Source organism: Dromiciops gliroides, chromosome 4, assembly GCF_019393635.1.
Source record: "Dromiciops gliroides isolate mDroGli1 chromosome 4, mDroGli1.pri, whole genome shotgun sequence".
NCBI lineage: Eukaryota > Metazoa > Chordata > Mammalia > Microbiotheria > Microbiotheriidae > Dromiciops > Dromiciops gliroides.
Genome location: NC_057864.1, coordinates 378,878,213 through 378,901,836, shown reverse-complemented (window position 1 = coordinate 378,901,836; position 23,624 = coordinate 378,878,213).

The window sequence follows — 23,624 nt, the reverse complement described above, 5'->3', positions numbered from 1 at the left end:
GTTTTCAAGTTCAGTGATATTTTTACTGTACCATACTTTCTAAACAACTAGTAAGATTTAAAAAAAAATTCTGAGTAAAATTTTACAGTACTAGGTATTTTAACAAAAGAAGGAGGAGAAGGAGGAGGAGGAGGAGGAATACAGATATATATGGGGCAGCTAAGTGACACAGTGGATTGAGTGTCATACCTGTCCTCAGACACTTATTAGCTGTGTGACCCTGGGTTATTCGTTTACCTGTTTGCCTCAGTTTCCTTATCTGTAAACTTAGCTGGAGAAAGAAATGGCAAATCACTTCAGTATCTTTGCCAAGAAAACCCCAAATGAGTTCATGTAGAGATGGACATGACTGAAAATGATTCAAGAATAATAATAGGGAAACATCCTGTTTCTCCTACTAGAATTAAGACTGGTGTGTGTATATATATATATATATATATATATATATATATATATATATATATATATATATATGTATATATATGTATATATGTATATATGTATATATATGTATATATGTATGTATATATATATATGTATGTATAATGTGTGAAGATTTATAAAGCACTTTATAGGCATGATCTCATTTTGAAGTTGGCACTGCAGTTATTAATATGACTAGTTGAGAGAGGGAAGATGAATCAGAACCAGATATTAAAAGATATGTGCATGGTGACACAACAACAACAACAGCAACAGCACTGTTAGAGGATGGATTTAATCCCTTGTTTGTTTTTTCTGACTCCTAGTCTGGTACTCTTTCCATTGTATCATGATGCCTATATAATTAAATGGGACATGTAGGGAGGGTTAGTCCCTTCTACTAAAATATGCATTTAATTTCAGGAAAACTTTCTTTTAACCTGAACCACTTAGAAGTTTTCCATGTGCAACAATTTCATCAACTGCCATTTAGGTCCAATGGTAGGATGACTGACTTTAGGGAAAAAGTCGTGTTTAAGGAGTAGGGAAAGACCATTGGTTGCCAGTGGGGAAAGAATGTTCCTTTGGGGATAAGAATGCTCTGACAGGGATTATAGAAGTGGAAAGGGAAAGTGTACCCCAGCATGGTTCTATCAGCACCTTACTGACCTCAAACCTCTTTTTCCAATATCTCATTTCTGATAAATAAGTTATAGATCAAGGGTCATATTTAAGTAAGATATACCTAAGAATTTTTTAAGAGGACAATCTGTAGATGTTTACCTTTTTTTTTTTTTTTTAGTGAGGCAATTGGGGTTAAGTGACTTGCCCAGGGTCACACAGCTAGTAAGTGTTAAGGGTCTGACCTGTCAGTCAGAGCTACCAGCCAATTAGCTTGGAGCTGTGTGTGTGTGTGTGTGTGTGTGTGTACAGCCCTGTTTCTGTTTCACAAGAATCATCTGGGAGAAGTCCTGGGAGAAGAGGCTTTTCAGTGGGAGACTTGGCTGGGGAGCAAGAGACAGGCAGGATAGGGAGAACAAGCAAATTTCATACTTGATCCACATGTTTCTCTTTACTTACCCCTAATATCCTTTAGTAAATACTTAATACCCAAAGATTGGTGCTATATGTTTTCTAATTTAAGGTAACCACTCATTACATTTTAGACATCATAGCTAGAATTTTAGCCCCTTACAATGTGCAAAATTATTTCCGAGATACATGATGATTCATAGAAGAAATTGATTTATAATATGTTAATGAATGAGTAATAAGAGGAAAAGTGATTTTATCTTTTAAGAAAACAAACCTTGTCTAAAATTATGAAAGAAAAATAAATAAATAAAATTACTGTTCTTCCCTGGACAACATGGAAAGAAATTATAGTGAATTAATAGTTAATAAGAGCAACCAAGGCATTGTATCATCCATCAATAATTCAGTCATCAAGCATTTTTAAGCATCTATACTAGGAACTGAGCTAGGTATTAGGTATGCATAGATAAAAATGAAAATGTCCCTGACCCAAAGAAATTTACAATCTATTAAGGGTAGTGCTGAGGGCACCCATCTATTAGAAGTGTAGGATAGCCAAGATCAGTGATGGCTTGAGTAAATGTTCATGCTTAGTTAAGGTAGGGTAAGGGGGAAAGAGAGGGAAGAAAGGATAATATGTCCCCTGTATTAAAAACATTAACAGACAAATAAGGCCAATACAAATCAAGAAGATGCAATACATCCAAAACCAGGTATGGCATTTTTAAAAAATCTGTGTCAAGCCAGTCAAAACAGTCAAATTAGTTACCAGGGATGAGGTAATCACAGAATCTCAAAATTCAGAAGGAACGTTAGAGACTGAAATATGCTTAAAATAGTAATCATACCCTGCAACATCCTTGATAATTATTCTTCCCTTTGAAGACATCCAAATCAGAACTCACTACTTTCCAAAGCTGTCTTATTTTACTTTTGGACACCTCTGGTTGTTTACTACCAATTTTTTCATATTTATTGTCATCCTTATTCTCATCATCCAACATTTATTAAATACTTACTATATTCCAAGCTGTGTGTTAAACACTAGAGATAAAAAGAAATAAAATATATGACTGCTGCCCTAAGGACTCATTCTGATCAGAGATTGTTAGTAATCACATTAGTAGTCATTGTGATCTTTGCTTTAATAAGCTGATGACCTGACCATATATACAGATGACTTATGCTTTGGTAATGTTTGTTTGTTTGTTTGTTTTGAACCATGAGTTTAATGAGTCTGTTTATGGTATTATGTTTAAAACCTATTGCTTGATTTAACAATGGACGTATTGAATATTGAGTCTTATTTCTTTTTGATGAATTGTTTATCATTTTAAGTATCTGTTACTGTCATACTAGATAGAGAATTCATGTATAAGATAATGTGTTTACTTGCTAAAAGAAGATTATGTAATAATGTCTAATATTATCAGTCATTTACATTCATATATCATTTACATGTCATTGTGACTATGTATACTGTGGGTATGGTTTGGAATTATTGTATATATTACAAGTACATCATCAGTTATGCAGCATAACATGCATTTTTAGCATCATACTGTCTTTGGTGAAATTAATATGAGATTTATGAATTATGGAAACTTATCATCTCAGAGACTAACTGCTTTTACAATGAGTTTGATATATGCCCTGTAGAGAATATATGTACAACAGGAGGAGAGACAGGTACATGTAAGTCTATGGTTTGCTTATGATGGCAACTATATAAACCACAATTGCTGGACACAGTCCAGTTTCTTCCTCTCTCCCTTCTAAAAGTTTCCTTTTTCTTTCACTAAGTCTTATGGCACAGTCAGAATCCATCCACCTGTGGCCTAGAACAATTACTGGATGTCTCGAAACCATGAGATGTGGTATGATAACCTTTCCATAACATTTTCAGGTGTCATGAATACATTACTAAATTTGGCTTTGATCCAGACACATGGTGGTAAGAAGTGTTATAGATTGCATAACTACCTCAACCCTCTATTATATAAAGGAGGGAATGTAATGGAATGTATTAAATTTGATCATTGACAACACTATGCTAAGGTTTAGTAAAAAATCCAGCAATTCAAACAGTTAAGGAAGAAGAATCCAGCTTTCCAGACCAGAATCCAGCTTCCTCCTGATGATATCTTACCATTCCAAGAAGACAAGAGAACTGAGAAAAGACTTCCAAAGACTTAATTATTTTTTACTGTTTCGTCAAGGAACACCTGTTCCTAGAAGAAACAAAGGGGGGAATGTGATGAAGCAGGCTTGTGGAGGAGGACTTCAGGAAGAACCCAAACAAGCTGGAACTCTAGGCTAGGTAAGACTTCTTTTTCATAACCTTCTGAACTCTTTGTAAATATCTGTATGTTCTAATAAATGTTTAATGTCCAAAGACTGGTACTGAAGCCTTTTAATTTTTGGTGACCACAATTAAGATTTTAAACATCACAATTACCAGCTTTTCCTTGTTTCTGGTACTGCTTCCTTCTTCCCTGTTCCATAATGTTTCAAGTTTCATGTTGTAATATGGTGACAACCACATTCATTGCCTTTTAACTCTCTTCTTAAAGGAGTATTTATAATATATGGCTATGAGATTTGTTTGTAGTTAACAAGACCTTGACACCTTTTTTAAATCTCAAGAAATGTTTTCTTGTACATTTTTATTTTCAGCCTCTATTGTGCCTTAACACTCAAGCAATGGCATATTAACTTATTTACTTTAAAACACATTATTGACTTCACATAATTTCTTTATCTCTTTATTCAGTGAAATGAATATTAGGGAATATATTACAGTTATTTTCATTGTGGCCTTTTTCAAAATTATGATCATCATGAGCAATGCAATCTGAGATGATCAAATATCTCAGGAAACAATATTGCTTGGATAGTTGCAGAAAAACCTGTGAAGACATACATGAATGCATGCAAAGTGAAGAGAACAGAACCAGGAGAACATTGCACACAGTAACAATAATATTGTAATGATGATCAACTATAAATATTTAGCTACTGTGATCAAGACAATGGTCCAAGATGATTCTAAAGGAGTCATAATGAAAAATGGTATTCACCTACAAAAAGACATTAGATGAATTCTGAGTACAGATTGAAGCATTTTTTACTTTCTTTGATTCTTGCTTTTTCTTTTTCTTTCCTCAACAGGCTAACATGTTTTGCATGATTTCACATGTATAATTAACTGATATATTGGTTATCTTTTCAATTGCTGAATGAGACAGAATTTGGAACTCAAATTAGAAAAAAGAATGTCTGCAAGAAAAGGAAGGAAGGAAGAAAGAAAGAAAATAATTATAATACTTGTTGCTTTCAGACCTGCACCCCCCCTCCCAAAAAAAAGAAACAAAATGAATTCATGAAAATTTTGTAATTTGATTTTGGCATAAGATATAGTGAATATAAGGAATTCAATGGGAAAAAAGGTGAGATTTGTAATAATGGTTAAAAAGCAAAGTAAATAGAACCAGTAAAACAATATGCATAATGTCTATATATATGTATATGTGTATGTGTGAGTATATAATGCTTTGTTCTGTTTTATACACACACATGTATGTATATATACATCAAATGAAATTGAATGGAGTTGAAATTATAAGATACAACATGGGTGCTAGAGAAGTGATAAAAAATAGAACTTTTCACTAAAGAAATGGGGATTATGGGTAGAGAATATAGCATATGCTGATACATTTAGTTTAAGTATCTGTTTTGCTTAATTATTTTTTTCTTTGTTAAAAGGGAATGTAAAAGGCATAGCTCTATGGCTATATGTAGAAGTTATTGTGATAGTAAAAGCAAAAAAGGCACCAGTACTTTTTGTAGAGCATGCTCAGTTTATTCTGCAACCACCACTAGTGTTAGCAAAGCTGGGACCCCAGGGAGTGTATGTCCCTTAAGGGTACTAGTGGTAACCCTGAAAAACTAGGGAGGTTTCTTTAATGCTATTGTTCAAAAGCATTCATGGATGTAGTTTCCACATTGATTAGAATTTGAGATAGGCTAAGAAAGCCGATGTGCAAAAGGTTAAAATTCAGGTTGCTGAAAGTCTCATTGATTTGTTTTATTTCTCTTTTATGAGGTCCCTATGCAGTTTTTCTAAGATATGAAGTGGCTTTCTTCTGGGATCCATGTACAGTCTTAAAGCTTCCTTTCTTTAGTAACTATTTGTGCTTGACACTGCCAGCAGCCATTACTGGTGTGGGGATGCTGCTAGGATGCCAATGATTAAACCTGAAGTTCACATGATTATTTTCTGGTAAAGGGAAAAGGGAGTGAGGAGTAAAGGTAAGAGGAGGGGAAAGAAATAAAAATTTAAATGCCTACTATGTTCCAGGAAGTTTGAAAAGCATTTTATAAATGTTTTCTAGTTTAGTCCTTACAACAAAACTGTGAGATAGGTGCTATTATTATTATCCCCATTTTAAAGTTGAATAAATGGAGACAGACATAGGTCAAATGACTATCCAGGATTGCACAACTAGCAAATGTCTGAGACCAAATTTGAAGTCATCTCTTCCGGAATTCAGGAAGTCAGTCACTGTGTCACCTTGTTCCCTAAGTAAAAAAGATAAAAGGTCTTTTCATCCCTCTTCCACTTGGCTGGCTGCTGTTTGTTTTTTGGCCTGGCCTGCCATTTGACTACCTGGGTTCCAAACTGGCATTCTATATAATATCAACAGCCAAAGGTATGCTAATAAATATTTAGCAATGAAACATCCCAACCACCCCCCCAAAGTACTCATGACACTTTAAAGTTTAATTTGCAACATTTTCTTTATCACTTTCTTAAGTCTAGAAAATCAACAAAACAATGAAAAAAGCCCTTATTTGTAGTGTTTGCCTATTTGCAAGGTATAAATGCTCACACTGAAAATTCAACAGTTAACTCTCTCAGGCTTAACAAGTTGGTTCTAGCTCATTACTGCCAATAGGGAATAACTGAGTCTTCTTTACCAATTTCAATAAACTCGTAAGACAGTTCTCACTCTATTTAAATTCAAGAGCAAATTTGATTCCCTGAAGGAGATAGAACCACTCATGCATGCTAGCAGGGGCCCTGGCCCCAGACATTGGACAGTGAAGAAGGGGAAGGGTAGGTCTGGGAAGTGTCCACTTATGTTAGGCAAGAACTGGATGTACTTCTTTTGTAGCCACATCTTATTTCTTTTTTTTTTCCTCTTTTTTTTTTCCTCTTTTTTTTTGGTGAGGCAATTGGGGTTAAGTGACTTGCCTAGGGTCACACAGCTAGTTAAGTGTTAAGTGTCTGAGGCCGGTTTTGAACTCAGGTCCTCCTGACTCCAGGGCCAGTGCTTTATCCACTGTGCCACCTAGCTGCCCCAGCCACATCTTATTTCATACAGTGGCTTGAAGGACATGACTCTCTCTAGATTTGATTAACTAGTTCACACTTAATTTATTACCTTTGATTGATAGATTGAATGAATGATTCAGTATAGGTGTTCTTACCTAATGAAAATATCAGTGCTAGAATATCTTCTTAGTTATTTTATGTGAGATGGATGACTATATGTGGTTTATGATTGATTCATTTGACTTTTACCCTTATATTTAAAAAAAGTAAAAATGCACATCAAAATCATTCTCTAAAGAAATATTCCCCCTTTTATTTCTCATTAAATATTTCTATAATATAATATAATATTTCTATAATATAATATAATATTTCTATAATATAATATAATATAATATAATATAATATAATATAATATAATATAATATAATTCTATAATTAATTATGATTTTTTTTTTGGTGAGGCAGTTAGGGTTAAGTGACTTGCCTAGGGTCACACATCTAGTAAGTATTAAGTGTCTGAGGCCGGATTTGAACTCAGTTACTCCTGAATCCAGGGCTGGTGCTTTATCCACTGCGCCACCTAGCTGCCCCTTAATTATGATTTTAAGGGAAGTCTTTTGTTCGGGGGCAGCCAGGTGATGCAGTGGATAAAGTACCTGCCTTTGATTCAGGGGGACCTGATTTCAATTCCCATTTCAGACACTTGACACTAACTGTATGACCCTGGGCAAGTCACTTACCCTTATTGCCCTGAAAAAAAGGAAGTCTTTTGTTCATGATTTGATTGCTCTTTAGAATTTTAGACCCATATATAACGTGCCTATCTTTTCTCTGAATTCTTTGATATCCATTCACTGAAATTACAAGGTGTACACGTAGCCCTCGCATCTTTATATGTCATGGAGTATAAGATGACATGGTCAATTCCATTATACAATTCCTGTCATTTCTATTTCAGCTACCTATTCCTTGTCATTGGTCAAATTCAAATGAAGAATGGAGTTCTCTTTCCACTTGATCAGCATTTTAAATAATTAAATTATCACTGAGGCAATTTAAAAATCCATTAGCTGCTCTATTTTTGGCATAGCTGAAATTCTTTAAGATATCTGGATATTGAAATACCACCAGCATTATTTTACCTTTGAATCACATGCATGATACCTTTGTGTAACTAGTTATCCATGCCTTCCTTCTTGACCCATAGTATATTTCTAGAATAATTTTGCTTCTTTTCTCCCTCACCTTTTACTAAAGCAATGGTTCTTCAGAATTCTTTTCCCTTTCCTTCATAAATTTCTTTATATGAATTTATCTTTGTTTATATAATGCTATTTTATAATTTCTTTTATCTAATTTGTTCCTTGTTTCCATTGATTACCTTTGCATGCTGATGATTCAATAACAATAGCATTTTACCAACTCTGATATGGAAAATACTCTCATCCTTGTGTTAAAAATGCTAATTTCACCTTTTCATTAATTTTATTTAACATTAAATAGAGAGCTGTGACTATGAGTTTCTTTTTTTAAGCTAATATTATGAATTATAGGGGATTGCCTCTGGCACACTTCCTATAACATAATGGATAATTTGTGTAATTTGCTGAGTAGCTCATCTTTTAAAAAGTAAATCCAGTTTCCCATTTGATTTATTAGTTTAGTGATTTTTCAATTTCTCTTCAATTTTATTTATCTTTATTCTGATTTTCAGGATTTCTATTTTGGTGTTTAATTAGAGATTTTTAAACTTGTTTTTTTTTTAAGTTGTATGCACAATTTATCAATCTGTTCCTTTTCACTTTTATTGATATAAACATTTAGAACTACACATTTCTCCTGAAAGAACTGCTTTGACTGCATCCCACAAATTTTGGTATGTTGTCTCATTGTTGTCAATATAATTTTATTGAGTGTTTGATATGTTCTTTGTTCTTTGTGTAGATTAGATTATTTATTTTCTAATTTATTTAATCTATGCACTAAAGACCCTTTATTTGATGTAATTTTATGGCCTCACTGTCCCAAAAGGTTGCACATACATTATTTTGTTTTTGTCCATTTGTTTGTGAGGTTTTGCTGCCTGAATACATTTTCAATTTTTGTGAAAATGTCATACACAGCTGAAAATAGGCATACTCCTTTCTATTCACATTTAATATTATTCAGATTGATCAAAGCTAACTTTTCTAAAATTCAATTGGTATTCTTAACATCTTTGTTATTTATTTATGTTTTTCTTTATCCAGTTCTAAGAGGGAAAAATAAAAGTTCCCCACTAATATAGCTTAAGTCTTTTCTCCTGTAATGCATTAACATTTCCTTCAAGAATTTGGATGCAATGCCTTATGTGTGTGTATGTGTGTATACATATATGTTCATTATTGACTCTAATTCATTTTCTATGGTGCCTTTTAGCAAAATATAGTTACCTTGATTATCTCTGTTTTGCTATTTCTTTGTCTGAGATCCTTATTACTACCATTCTTTTTTATTTTTCTTAGTTCTGCTGAAACAAAGTAGATTCTGCCCCTTATTTTAATATCCTGTTTTCTGTTATGTTTCAAGTATGTCTCTTGTAAACAACACATTGTTGGATTCTGTGTTCTAAAAGAGTCTGTTATTCTCTTCTATTTTATTGGGAAGTTCAACACATTCACATTCACAGTTGTGATTGCTAAGTCTATATCATTCTTCATCCTCTTTTCTTCTATTTATCCTTCTCCTTTTAATTCATTCTCCCCTCCTCAAAAGTCTGTTTTTGCTTTTGACCACTGACTTTCTTAATTTACCCTCCCTTTTATGACCTCCTTCCCCCTTAACTTATTCCCCTCCTAATTTCTACACACTCAAACATATCTATCTATCTATCTATCTATCTGAGTGATCGATCTATTGAGCAATCAAGCTATATCCTGTCTTTAAACCATTTGCCATGAGAGTGAAGTATAAGCATTGCCTGCCCCTGTCTTTTCCCCCTCATTTGTAAAAAAAATTCTTATATGCCTTTTTATGTGAGAAAATTTCCCCATTCCTCCTTTCCTAGTACACCCCTTTCTCATACTTCCATTTTTCTTTTTAGACCAACATAATAGACTCGTACATTTGTCCACTATCAAAGTAGACTATTTTTAACTGTCTTAATAATCATATAGCCATAAGTGATTAGTTGTACCTTTTTCCCTCATAGGACTTTGTCAAACCCCTAGTTATTTCTCACTCTTGTTGACCTTTTTATGCTTCTCTTAGGTCTTATATTTGAATGTCAAATTTTCTATTCTCCTGTGATATTTCATTAGGAATTCTTAGAAATCCTTTATTCCATTAAATATCATTTTTATTCCTTTTAGGATTACATTCAATGTTTTTTTTTCTCTTTAGAATTTTATTTTCCATGTAAAAACAAATTTTGGCAACAATTTTTTTTAAACTTTGTGTTCCAACTTCTCTTCCTCCCTCCCTCCCCATCCCCTACCCCCCCAACCCCAAGAACTCAAACAATTCAATATAAGTTATACATAAGTAGTCATAGAAAACATCTCCACATTAGCTAAGTTGTGAGAGAAAACAGATAAAAATATAACTTCAGAATAAGGAAATGTCAAGAAATTATGCTTCAATCTGTTTTCAGATATTGTCAGTTCTTTCTCTGTAGATGGATTGCAATTTCATAAGTTCTTCAGAGTTATATTGGATCATTGCATTGCTAAAATTAACCACATCCTTCCCACCAGATCATCTTACACTATTGCTGTTATTTTGTATACAGTATGTTTCACTCTGCTTCAGTTCATGTAGATCTTTCCAGGGTTTTCTGATAGCATCTTGTTCATCATAACTTTTATATAGTACCTTAAACTTGACAAAGAATTTTATTCACAATAGGCCAGCAAAGTAGGAACCATACATTTTGCCATTTTAATTAATCAGCATAACTATTTCCCTCTAGGCTATTCCCTTCCCATGATATTTACTCTATTTTCTCTCTTCTTTTAACCTATTCATCCTCAAAGATGTTTTGCTTCTGACCCCCCCTCCCCCGCTCTGCCCTCCCTTCTTTCACCTTTCCCTCCTTAACCTCTTCCCCTCCTACTTTCCTGTAGGTTTAGATAGGTTCCTCCTCCCAATTGGGTGTGTATGTTATTACCTCCTTGAGCCAACTCTGATGAGTTTAAGGTCTTTGAGCTAATTCTATGTTCTAAATTTTCTTCCTCCCTCCGTCCTCAACCCTCCCTATGAAATCAAGCAATTCAATATATGTCATACATGTGCAGTTATACAGAACATCTTTACCTTCCTAGAAAGCATTTTGCTTTTTACTGCTCCCTCTGGCAATCTGCTCTCCCTTCTTTCTCCTCTTCTTGCTCCCCCCCATTTCCTTCCCTTCCCACTCTCCCTTCAGGCAAAATGTATAATCAAACCCACTCAAGTATGTATGTTATTCTCTATTTGAGAAAATTCTGATGATAGTGAGGGTCACTCACTCCCCCACTCCTTCCCTATTCAGCTCTCTCACTTGACCATAAGCTTAGTTCCAGAAGATGCTGGTGCTGCAGCTGATCCTGAGTCTCAGGGTAAGTTTCTCTGATGCAGCCTCCCTGGGGACTGTGTTGGCTTGATTGAGAGGTTAAACTCTTCTTACAGCCCAGAATAGCCCCCTCTGAGCTGTCTTTGGCTGGAAAACAATCTCAGCCTATCTTTTTGTGGGTTTTGCTGCTCCAGGTGTTGTTTTATTGCTGTTTGGGGGGTAATTGTGTCAGGAGCTTTGTGCATTTAATATCATTCCTCTACCATCTTGGCTCAGCCCCCCTCAGGTAGCATGGATTATACTCAATTTTGCTGGTTAAGTGATTTTGGTTGCAATGTAAGCTCCTTTACCTTTCTTACTAGCATATTTATTTCAAGTCTTCTGCTCCGTTAGAGTGGTAACAGATGAATCTTGTGGGAAACTTACTCTGACTTAATGTTTATTGAAGTCCTTGTTTTTGTTTGCCTACGATATTTTCTCTTTCACCTGGGAGCTCTGGATTTTGACTATAATATTACTGGGAAACTTCACTTCTGGATTTCTTTCAGATGACTGATAATTTGTCATATTGTTCTGAGATATATAGGGAATTTTCTTTGATCATTTCTTGAAATATGTTTTAGTTCTTTTTATGACCATGGCTTTTAGGTAGTCCAGTAACTCTTAAGTTATCTCTCCTTGATTCTATTTTTCTAGGTCAGATTTTTTTCCAATGAGAGATTTCATATTTCCTCCTATTTTCTGAAAACTTTTGACTTTGTTTTATTGTTTCTCAAAGTCTTATGGTGTAATTTGCTTTCACTTAGCTAATTCTAGTTTTTAAAGAATTATTTTCTTCATTTAGGTTTGTAACTCTTTTATATTTTGACCAGTGTTGTTTTTAAGGAGTTATTTTGCCAGTATTCTGTGTGCCTATTTTTATAAAAAATATTAATTACCTTTTCATAATTTCCTTAAATAGTTTTCAATTCTTTTATCATTTTTTCCTTCTACTCTTGATTGTAACATTTTTTTTCCTTATTATTTTTCTTTAGTTTTTATACAAATTCTGCATTTTCTTTGAGACTTTGCTTGTGGATATTTTCAATTTTTTTTCTAAGTTTATGTCTTGAATTTCCCTATCTTCATGGTAGCTTTTTATATTCAGGGTTTTTTGTTTGTTTGTTTGTTTATTCATTTCTTTCCCCAAATTATTTCTTGACCTTGGACTCTATATTAGATTTCTGCTCTACTCACTTCTAGAGGTGGGGTGGGATAGCTGACCTATCTTATTTCTTACTAAGCTTACTTCAGCTATTTATTGTCTTATGCTGTTTTCATGGTTCAGTGGGGGCGGGTTTATAAATTTTTGTTACTTCCAAAGTGGTGAGATCGATAGGAGAGTCATCTGGTCACTGATCTCTTACTTGGTTCTGTGCTCCTTATATAAGTAAGGTTCTTGTTGTTTCATGACCACAACTACTCCTCTCAGCCCTAGAATTTTGACCAGGAATTAAGTAATGTTTTACAAAATTGCTGCATAGCACGGGATCTTGATTCCATTGCTAGTATAGGGGTACCCTGGGATCTCTTTCTTATGAAATATGCATCTTGCCATTATTGACATGGTCATGGCTTTCACTATGCTATGTTCCTTGCCGGGCCCCATCCCAGCATCCCCAGACCTATTTTTATGTTTTGTAAGCTATTCTGTTCTGAAAAATCCTCACTGTGACTTTCTGTTCATTTTTCCATTCAGAATTCAGTTTAGTAGATATTTTAAGTTATTATAAAAGTAGAATGTTGGGAAAGCTCAGCAAAAAATATTGGCTTTACTCCACAATTTTGTCTCTACTCCCCTCTCCTCCCCTTCTTTTCTAAGTTCTATATACCAGTGATCAAAATATTGTACATATTCTTTCTTAGCATTATTTTCTTTCTGAGGGACATCCTGATTCCTAGTGGTCTTTTATATTCTTTCTAGAAGAATATTTCATCCTCACATGAAACCCTGGGCATGAGTTGTATGCTTAAGTTTTGACAAATCTTATTGAATTGCTTGAGTTCTTAATGGGGGAATTGGGAAGGAGGGAGGAAGAGAATTTGGAACACAAAGTTTTAAAAATTAACATGAAAATTTTTTCTATACAAGTAACTTGGGGAAAATTCTAAATAAATAAATAAATGGTTTTAACAAATCTTTAATGGGTCTCTATCATATCTGGGATACATGCTCTAGGAATATAGCATATTTTCTGATTATGTTAATCATTTTAACATATGAAGACCTCAGAACTCCTCAGGACAGGGGTTATTATTCATCATCATGACTCTTCTTCCTATGGTCATCTCTTAATACACTCTTTCCTTATGATTTTTATGGATTTTATTTCATAGAGAAAAATAAATTTCTTCCTCTGATATGTTTAATTTGAGCTCTTAACAAAAGTCTTAAATCTATTACATAGCTTCAATGATTTAGTAGAAAAACTGGAAGGGACTTTAGATATCAACTCATTTAAAATTACTTTTGTAAAGTAAAAACTCAGTTCTTGCAACTGAGGCCCTGAGAGATAAAGTGGCCTGCCAAAAGGTACCTAGATAGAAAATAACAGCCAGCCCTATAAGTCCATTTCTTTAATTCAAAATTCAGTTCTATTCCAAATACACTACAGAGCTTCAAAATTTTTTAATAATCCTACCTAAATGGACTTAATATGATCGTGTGTGACAACAAAATGTTCAGAATAATATTTTTGAAGGAAATGTTAAAACAACAAAAATAATCATTTCCCTTGTGCATGAGATTTAGGGGGAAGAGAAAGGTGGTAGGAAAAATGTTTGCTAAAAAGGTCAATAGTAATTCTTTATTTTGAAGACATTAAAACTGAATGTGATGAATATATTAGATGCTGCTGTTTTCACGAGTTTTTCTCTGCTGCTTTTCAGAATAGAATGAAAAGATTTACTTAATGAAAATGTAAATAATGGACCCATGTAGTAAAGGGTGCTTGCCTTTATTTGTAGCCCAACAACCTTGGCCCTTCTTCCCCCCAAAATGAAAATAATAAAAAAAGTTTAATCCTCTTAGGTTCTAATATTCTTATCATTTAGTAATGCTTCTGAGAAATAATCTATTTAGGGTGACTAAAGTTTAAAATAGGAAAGAAATTGACCTTTGTTGTTCTTCCATGTCTTAGTGCTTTTTCTCATCAAGTAAATGGTATTATTACTAAGAATGATATTAGTAGTAGCACCAATAATTCAGATACTGTGCATTTCTTTGCTCAGATTTTATTAAGTGCTAGCAACATGTGGAGCAAGGATGTCATTAAGTATTAGAAGTCCGAATGATAGAGGATTATCTGGGGTTTCATCACATATTTGTGAGTAGAATTCATTCAGTAACAACTGAATGCCTAGGTTTACTGATAATTTATGGAAAATCTTTTATATTAACTTTGAAATATTTTAATGAGAACTAAATTTAAGTACTATGGTTCACCAGTGATCAAGGAATGAAAGTAAATAACTTTTTTTTTGGTAAATAACTTTTGATAGCACCTTTACTTCAAAATGTTATGGGGCACTAATATTGACATTAGTGTGTATCATATTTGGTGTTTGAGCAAGAGACCAGTGCCAACACATTCAAACATCTAAGGGATTATGGTCAATGACTACAAGTACAAATGGCAAATACTGGGATTTATTCTCCAGAACTTTGAATAACACTTATTCTTTTCCAGGTAATTCATTTAAGAAGATAACACTTCAATTTCTCCATAGGTAAGTTTAAGATGATAGCAGTTTATTTTTCAAGAGGGTTGTCACAGTTGATGTGTATATAATGGTTTTCATATACAAGGATAAAAGTTTCTATATATGAAAAAGAATGACTATTCTAGGAATATTTAGTATTTAATATAACTATTTTAAGTGATTAGAGTTATAAATAATTCCACTTTACATCTCATCTGAAAGGATACAATAACCAGTAGCACAGTGCCTTTCAGCTGTTTGTTGAGGCAACTGTAGTGCACTGGAAGGCTATATGGTATGTGATGAGTACCTTATGTTCAAACAGAAATAGCAAATGTCATTATATATACTTAATCAGAGAAACTATATAGTATCTGTCTGCATTTTTAGCTTTGCATATATATAGGCATCTTTAGAGAAATATTAATTTCTTAACAATATGTATTATTACACACCCTAATTTTATGTACCAACCTATTTCATTACTTATTTATAAGTACAGTGTGTGAGGGTTGATGAATATAATCATTCTGGCTATCTTTACCACAGGTTGGTAGTCAGCCATCAGTCCTTAATAATGTCTGTTTCTCCAGAATATTTTTTTCAAGAAATCCCTAGCCACAATGTTTCACTTATCTCCCTGTTCTCCAGCCATCTCTTCCATCTTGCCTCTTTTGCTACCCCAAAGATCTCTAATATGGGAATCAGAAAGAATGAAATAAACATTTCCATTATTCTTAGATTGGCTGGGTTAATCTATTTCCCTTTTATCCCATTCATCCTACCAGTAACTCTCAAGACCAACGTAATTTTCCCTGACTATAATTCCATATGTGTGTTGCCTCTACTCTATGAAGACAAGATCCTTGAAATCAGAGACTATATTTACTTGGTATATAATAAATGCTAAATTAATCCACTCCCCATTTTCTTGGTCATACTGCCCTAGAATCTAAGGTAGTGAATAGATTTATTTAAAACAGATGGTCTGCTTTATTTTTCACATCACTGTTGTTTTTTTCTGAAGCTACATCATGATTTCTTTACTATGATAATATCTTAACAGAAATAAAGTTCTGATCTAGAAGAGTTGGGTGTCTAATCTATTTGTCATGTAAATTCTATTGTCTCAAAAGCTCCAGAATCACCCTCATTACAGGCAGGGAAAGAAAAGGGCAGTAATCCAGGATTCTCATTATGCTGAGGTTGTTGTTGCCACAACCACTTAGCACATTTTGAGGCAAATTGGTGCACACACAGAAGCAAGCTATCCTCCTTATAGCAACCTGGGGCTGGAGCCTGAGCATACATGAATACATATTTTCCTTCCTTCCTTCCTTCCTTCCTTCCTTCCTTCCTTCCTTCCTTCCTTCCTTCCTTCCTTCCTTCCTTCCTTCCTTCATCCATCCACTCACTAATTCATCCATCCATCCATTCATTTACTCATTCATTCATCTTTAAATAAATGGAAAAAAATTGAATAAATTGTATATAACTCCTTCTATGGAACCTGTATTCTAGTCAAAGTGACTTCATTGCTCTTTCTCATATATAACTTTCTTTTTATTTCCCACATAAAGAAGACCATAACAGGAGTCAAGAGGACTGGGTTCTAGTCCTAGGTATGCCTAGGGACCAAGAACTAGTTGTGTGTATCTAAGAATGTCATACTTCTCCTGTGGACCTCAATTTTCTCATATGCAAAATTAGGGGGTTGTTCTTCATCAATTGTTCCCTAAATATTTTGTTATGAGAATCCCTTTCAAAAACTACAAAATGTGTTGTGATCACCAAAGTAATTTAGTACACTATTCCCAATATTACTTAGATTATTCAGTAAGTTCTTACAAAAAATATAAAGCCTGCTCCCCTAAAGCTCCACATGAAAGTTTATATCATATAATTATATATTTTTATTCTACCTGTAATCATTACAATATAAATATAAAACTATAAAGTACTATCAATATACCATATGGAAAACCTGTAATTCATTTTTAAATAGCTTATCAGGATCTCATGTGATTTTTTTTGCAAGATATAATTTTGAATTGCTTTATTTTTACAAAGTTTGCTCAATATAAATAACATTTTAATTAAATAAGTTATAATTTGCTAGATATTTAACAAGATAATAAAAATAATACCTAAATTTAATCAGTCTTGGACTTTTTATTTGAAGTAAATTTTGAAATATTTTCCCCAAACAAGTCTTGAATCTAATTTCACATTTTGTTTATTTCTGTGTTTTGGTTTAAAACAGGAATAAAGTGAGAATATTAACATATGTAGTAAAGCTATAGGAGAAAATTATAATCTCTCTGAGAGATAGTTATAATTAAAACATAATTAAGCACAAAACAATTAGTTAAAATGAATAACTAGTTATGAAATAATATATTGCCTTTTCTCCTATTTAGTGACAAATGTCATATTAAAATAAATTATAAGAAGTGCAGTTGCAAAATTGATTTTTAATAACAAATTAACTAAACTTCACAAAAAAATATCCATTTGGATATGACTTTTGTAGCACATTGGCTATATTCTCACAGAAAATCTACTGAATCAATGCCCGATATTTTCAATCAGGTCATTTGAAAATCTCTAAGATGGAATAATTAAATAAAGAGAAGATGTTAAAAATTGGAAAATGACCTTAATACTGCAAAGACAGACAATATACAGTTTGTTTCTGGAGAAAATTTATGACAGTCCATGATGGTTTTAAGATGGCTTGTAATGCAAATGCCCAGCAATCCTGGTTTCTAAACAGCTTGTCATTTGTACTACAAAAAATCCAAACATCTGTATCATCTTGTTTATATGAAGATATGACTGATGATGTGTGATATAGGGGAAGAGAGGAAGAGAGGAACAAGGAACTACTCTGGGGAAGTACATGGAACACAAATGAAAATGTGTGCATGCATCTGTTCATACATTAAAAATACATTTGTATTGAAATGTCAAAACCTTGTGGCAGTTTGGAAACAATTTGATGACTGGTTGAGAAACTGCAAGAACTTCCCCTTAGAAGCAGTCAGAGCTTAATGTAGTTACTGCATGAACAAAACTATTTTTGTATAGATGATCATGATATTTTTGAATTTCTGCAGAAGCAAACTCATACAGCTTCATACATGTCCATGCTTATTGCCATAGAGGAAAACAAACAAATAAAAAAACCTGTTGTAGCACAAGTAGATAATCATTCACTGCTTTAGATATCATTATAGCATTTTTTAGTGAGGCAATTGGGGTTGTGACTTGCCCAGGGTCACACAGCTAGTAAGTGTCAAGCGTCTGAGGCCAGATTTGAACTAAAGGCCTCCTGAATCCAGGGCCAGTGCTCTATCCACTGTGCAACCTAGCTGCCCCCTCATTATAGCATTTTTAACTGAAACCCCTTAGACTATTGTTAGGAACTCCCAAAAGAAGGACTAAATGGGAATCAATTATCTAGATGACCCTTAAGGTTCCTTTCAGATCTGAGATGCAATTATTGTAAATATCTTGGACAGCAATTTTTTTTCACCTTCTGTATTCAAACAAGTAATCAATCAACATTTATTAAATACTTACTAAATAATACACATTGCTCTAGCCTCAGGATATAAAGAAAAAATACAAACTTCAAAAAAGCAGTCCCTGCTACCAAGATTTAATTCAGGGAGACAACATGTACACGTATAGGTATATGCAAAATACATTTAAGATACCTGCAAAATTACTGCAGTGGGGGCAGCCAGTGTGAGGGTAAGGAGTTAGAAGTCAAAGTGTTATCTATGGGGAACATTTTGATGTTTAGTTTGATAGTATCATAGGATGCTTGATGAGGAATAATGTGCAGTGGTAGACAGGCAGCCGGGTTGTCAGGGACTTTAAATGAGAGAGAAGTTATTTATATTTGATCCTAAAGTTAATAGGGTAATATTGAAGTTTTAGGGGAGTGATGTTTTAAATTTGAAACATATGGGCTTTTTTATTGATATAGCCTAAGATTTTCTAGAAGGTTGTAGCTAGAAATGCAGATTAAGGCATGACTAGAATTTTCCAAGACTTGCCATAACAAAGATAAGGGAGGAAAGGATTTTATTTCCTTCAATAAGGATTAGCCTTCAGATCTTTGGTGGGATGGTGCAAAGGTGGAGAGCGATATGATACATTGAACTTGTCATCTTCATTTCTCTATAAACCTTAAAGATCATACTAAAATAGTATTGTTCTGAAACAACTGAAGTACCCAAAAGATATAAAATGCCACAAATAATTTTGTTATTTAATAAAATTTCCTCACCTAGTTATTAATGGAAAACTGATCCACAGTATGTAGAACAGTTTGTTTTAAAACTACTTGTCAAACTTTAATTTTATGAATACCCTTATGAGATAGGGCATAACTATTATACCCACTTGACAAATAAGAAAACTAATATGCAGGGAGTTTAAATGACTTGCCTAACATTATAAAGTCAAAACTGGGGTTAAATCATAGTCTTCTCTGACCTCCAGCCAGGGCCATAAGGCACTACTGCTTCTTCATCTCTTAACAGTGTTTCTAAAAGCAAATATGTTTCTTAAGCATCATTTCTAAGAATTTGCTTATACTGAAGCCTTTTGGGAATCTTTGTCAAAGAGGGCCATCATTTCAAACCCAATCTTCTCTGAGGTTTAAGATAAGTATTCCACAGTTCCATATATCCTGTCAAATGATATTTATAAGTGTGGCAACCATATCATAGAATTTTATTTTCTTCCTTTTATTTTATTAATAAAATTCATTTGGGGTTGGCAGTGAGATTTTTTTTTTGGAAAACTGCCCAACAACAATAACTTCTCAGCTATAATTTCTGGAACATGGCATATAAAGCTGGGAATAATCAGAATCTTATGAGAACTGTGTCCATATCCATTGTGTGCTTGATAAGAAAGAAAAAAAATAGACTTAGGTATAATTTAATAATTTTTATACATCTGTGTACAAGTTATCAGTTTCACAAGTTCATATTTTAAAATTTATAGCCATTCTAACAATTGCAAAACTCAAGGCATTTATGGTTATAATAATAACTTGTTTTATAATATTTTAAATTTGCAAATATTTTACATATATCATCTCATTTGAGTTTTCCAGCAGCCTATGAGATAGGTATTGTAGGAATGATTATTCCTTTTTTTAAGGCTGAGAAAACTGAATTTCAAAGAAGATAAGTGTGTTACCATTGTCACACAACTAGAGTCAGAGATGGAATTTGCACTCAGGTTTTCTTGATTCTTAACTCCAGTGTTATGTTCCTTTCTCAATTCATGTTGGCCATTTTTTTTACAGTATGTTCTTTTTTTTCTTTGGAATCTACTGTCTTTACCTCCTCATGGACTTTTTCACCTCTGTGTGACCTTGATTTATCTGGCATAACTCTGCTATTGATACAGAGTTCCTCTGGCAATCACCAGGCGAAGAGGATTCTCACCATAGAGCCCTGAAATGAGACCTTCCCTTTTTCTCTAGAGAGGCTTCATTCCCAAAATAATTTTCTGATGCATTCTGAGACTTCACTTGAGCATTGTGACAATAACAGAACAACTAAAGTCTTCCAACTTATCAGTTACTTTATTATTTGCTCCGAAAACAGACCACATCAAATGGCAGCATGCTCTTCTTCCTTCATGTTAAGAAGACACTACATTTTTTGCACCACCTACTGACAATTTATCATCTGAAGATGACAAATAAAAAAATAGTCAGATACAAACATACAAAGCTACAAAGGAAAGGAAAATATAATTTATTTATGATAAAGTTCTCAGCCTCATCAAAATAATATCTTATGGGTCAATTAGCAGGCATGATGTAATTATATAATTTGGAGGGAGATAAAAAAAGAACTATAAAGACAAAGGATTTTCTTCTTTGATGGTCAGCACTATGTTACAACAAAAGGCAATTTAAAATATAAATAGGTAGGTCTCTCTATATTACTTGGATTTTATTTATTATGAGGATAAGTTCATGCTTTGAAATTTAAACATTGGTTCCTCTTAGGCATTGTGTGTTAGAAAAAGAAAACCCAAGAGGCATTAACTGTAAAAGATAACCTTCCAAGAACAGATAAATTCCCCTTCCAATTAGTATAAGTGTGTATGTATATATAAGATATACACAAATGTATATATTTTACATATACACACACACATATATGCAATGCATTCACACACATACTGCAATATGAATATGGTTAACATACTATACCTGTGCATATGTGAATACATATATGTGCATATCAGTGTATACATATACTTAAAAATGTGTCCATGTATGTCTATATACATGGACATATGTCCCCTAATGTCATATATTTAATTTATTTTTTCTTCCTGTCCTTATATGGAATGAAAAAGGGAGCACACAGCTGACAACTATTACTATATGATAATTAAAGTTAATGCTACACCATTTTGAGAAAAAAAATTACAAGTGGAATGTACAAGTTATTATTCTAGTTAAGTTAAATATTTTTTTTCCTTTAGGGAACAAGTGTTTAGTTGTTGCCACATTAGATCAGAAAACAGAAACTGTGAATCACCTTGTAAACTATAACATATCATGCAGGTATGAATTGTGACTATTATTAACTTGTTATTGGTTTAATCTCAGATGTCTTTTCTCTCTCTTCCAAGGCACATACTCTCTATCAGAATAAATGAAAGAAATATTTGTATCTTATAAACAGTCTTATCTACTTTGTTCTGATATATAATCTTGTGAAAATGATCCTCTATCTCTAAACAGGGTCAAAGTGAAAATAGTAATAAAAATAGTAATAAGAGGCCAAACAATTTCCCCAATATTGCAGGGAGATAGTAGTCACTAGTAATTCAAACTCACCATTGAAAGAATATGTAGCTTGATGATTCCTAGGGTTTGCTCACTTGCACAATTCACAGTGATCTAACCAGCCTGGTGTGTGTGTGTGTTTTTTCCCATAAGATTCCTACCACTCTCCAAAGCTTTCTCATGCCCCATCTGACTTCAGCCAGCTGAAAAAAATCTATGGAGCTTTTCCAAAGACTATGATCACACTGGGTATCACTTATTTGATCTGTGTTTTCATATCCCCACTTTGCTATTATAGATCTTCTTTTTGATAGAACAGAATAAGGGCAACTCAAAATGATCAAGGGAATGGGGATCAATAGTAAGTAGAGAGGGTGGCCTAAAAAAGTTTCATTTTCTGTTTAAAAGGACAAAAACTAAGGAAAGTTAGGATCAAGGCCTAAAAAAATTTGTGAGAAATTTTCAAGGGGAAGAACATAGAGCTGTTCATTACCTCTCAGAGCACTTGAATGAGGATATACCTCATAGTTTGAGAAAGCTCAAATTTACACAGCAGGTTGCAAACTTACTAAACTTGTAACTCCCATGAGATAGTAGAGGTTTAAAATATAAATAATTTCAACAGTGCATGGAAGATAACTCTGTAATAGATTATTCAAGGAAAGTAGGATTTTGAGGAGAAGAATCAGAATAAGTAACCATGACCTCTCAGCATTCTCCATTTCACTACATGTCTCCTGGGACCACTGTGGAAGAATACCATTAGATCAGCCATTGTTCTGATCTAGCATGGATTTTTTTTCATATTATAAGAAATAGATGTATACTTCTCTCATCCATGTCTCTCCCTCAAAACAATTCTGGGAAAAGAAAGTAATGCAAGTTCATAAAAATTGGTCAATACAAGTATTAAGAAGAAAATAATCTATATTATAGTCTTTTTCTTAGACTTTTTCTTAGACATTGAGACATATGTGCCAAGCTTTAATCATTTTTAAATGTTAAAAAAAAGAAAAATAGCCAGTGACCATTTTTCCAGGATAACATGGAAGAAAATAAGAGCAATGTTCTTTAGAAACAGGTACAATGGACTACAGTATATTTAGGACTCATCCTCATGTCTCTCTTCTTTATTATACTTCTCTCACTATTCATTTCACATTGCCAAAACCTTTGTTAGTTTCTTAGCTCAGTACTTTCAGTATCCCTTACATTTTCTCCTGACTCCTTTTGTTTTCTTAGAAACATTTCAGTTACTTTGAATTTTAAAAAAAGAACCTTTCTATGTCTGCCTTTAATTTATATAATTTCTCCTGAGATATCATCAGGTGCACAGGCAAGGAGCCAGATGTGAAATTTCTGCAATGCTTTGCAAATCTTTAAAAAGAGAGGGAAAGAGAGAGAGCAAAGTTGGGATCTCAAATAATGAGAATGTGCATGTCTATTGCAAAGGAAACATGTATTTTAAAAAGCAAATAGTTAAGAAAATTTGACTCAAATCCTATTTAAAGCATCTTTTTAAAATGTCCATTTTTCTATGTGAGAGGAGTTGAGTAGGGTGGGAAGAAACTGGTTGAATCATAAACTGACATCTAATAGCACAAATTTAATAACTGTGACTAATGATATAGTTCTCTAAATACTTATGTGAAGGGGAACATTTTAAAACTAAATGGGAGCCAGACTTCCCATTATATCAGAACATTCCAATTAAA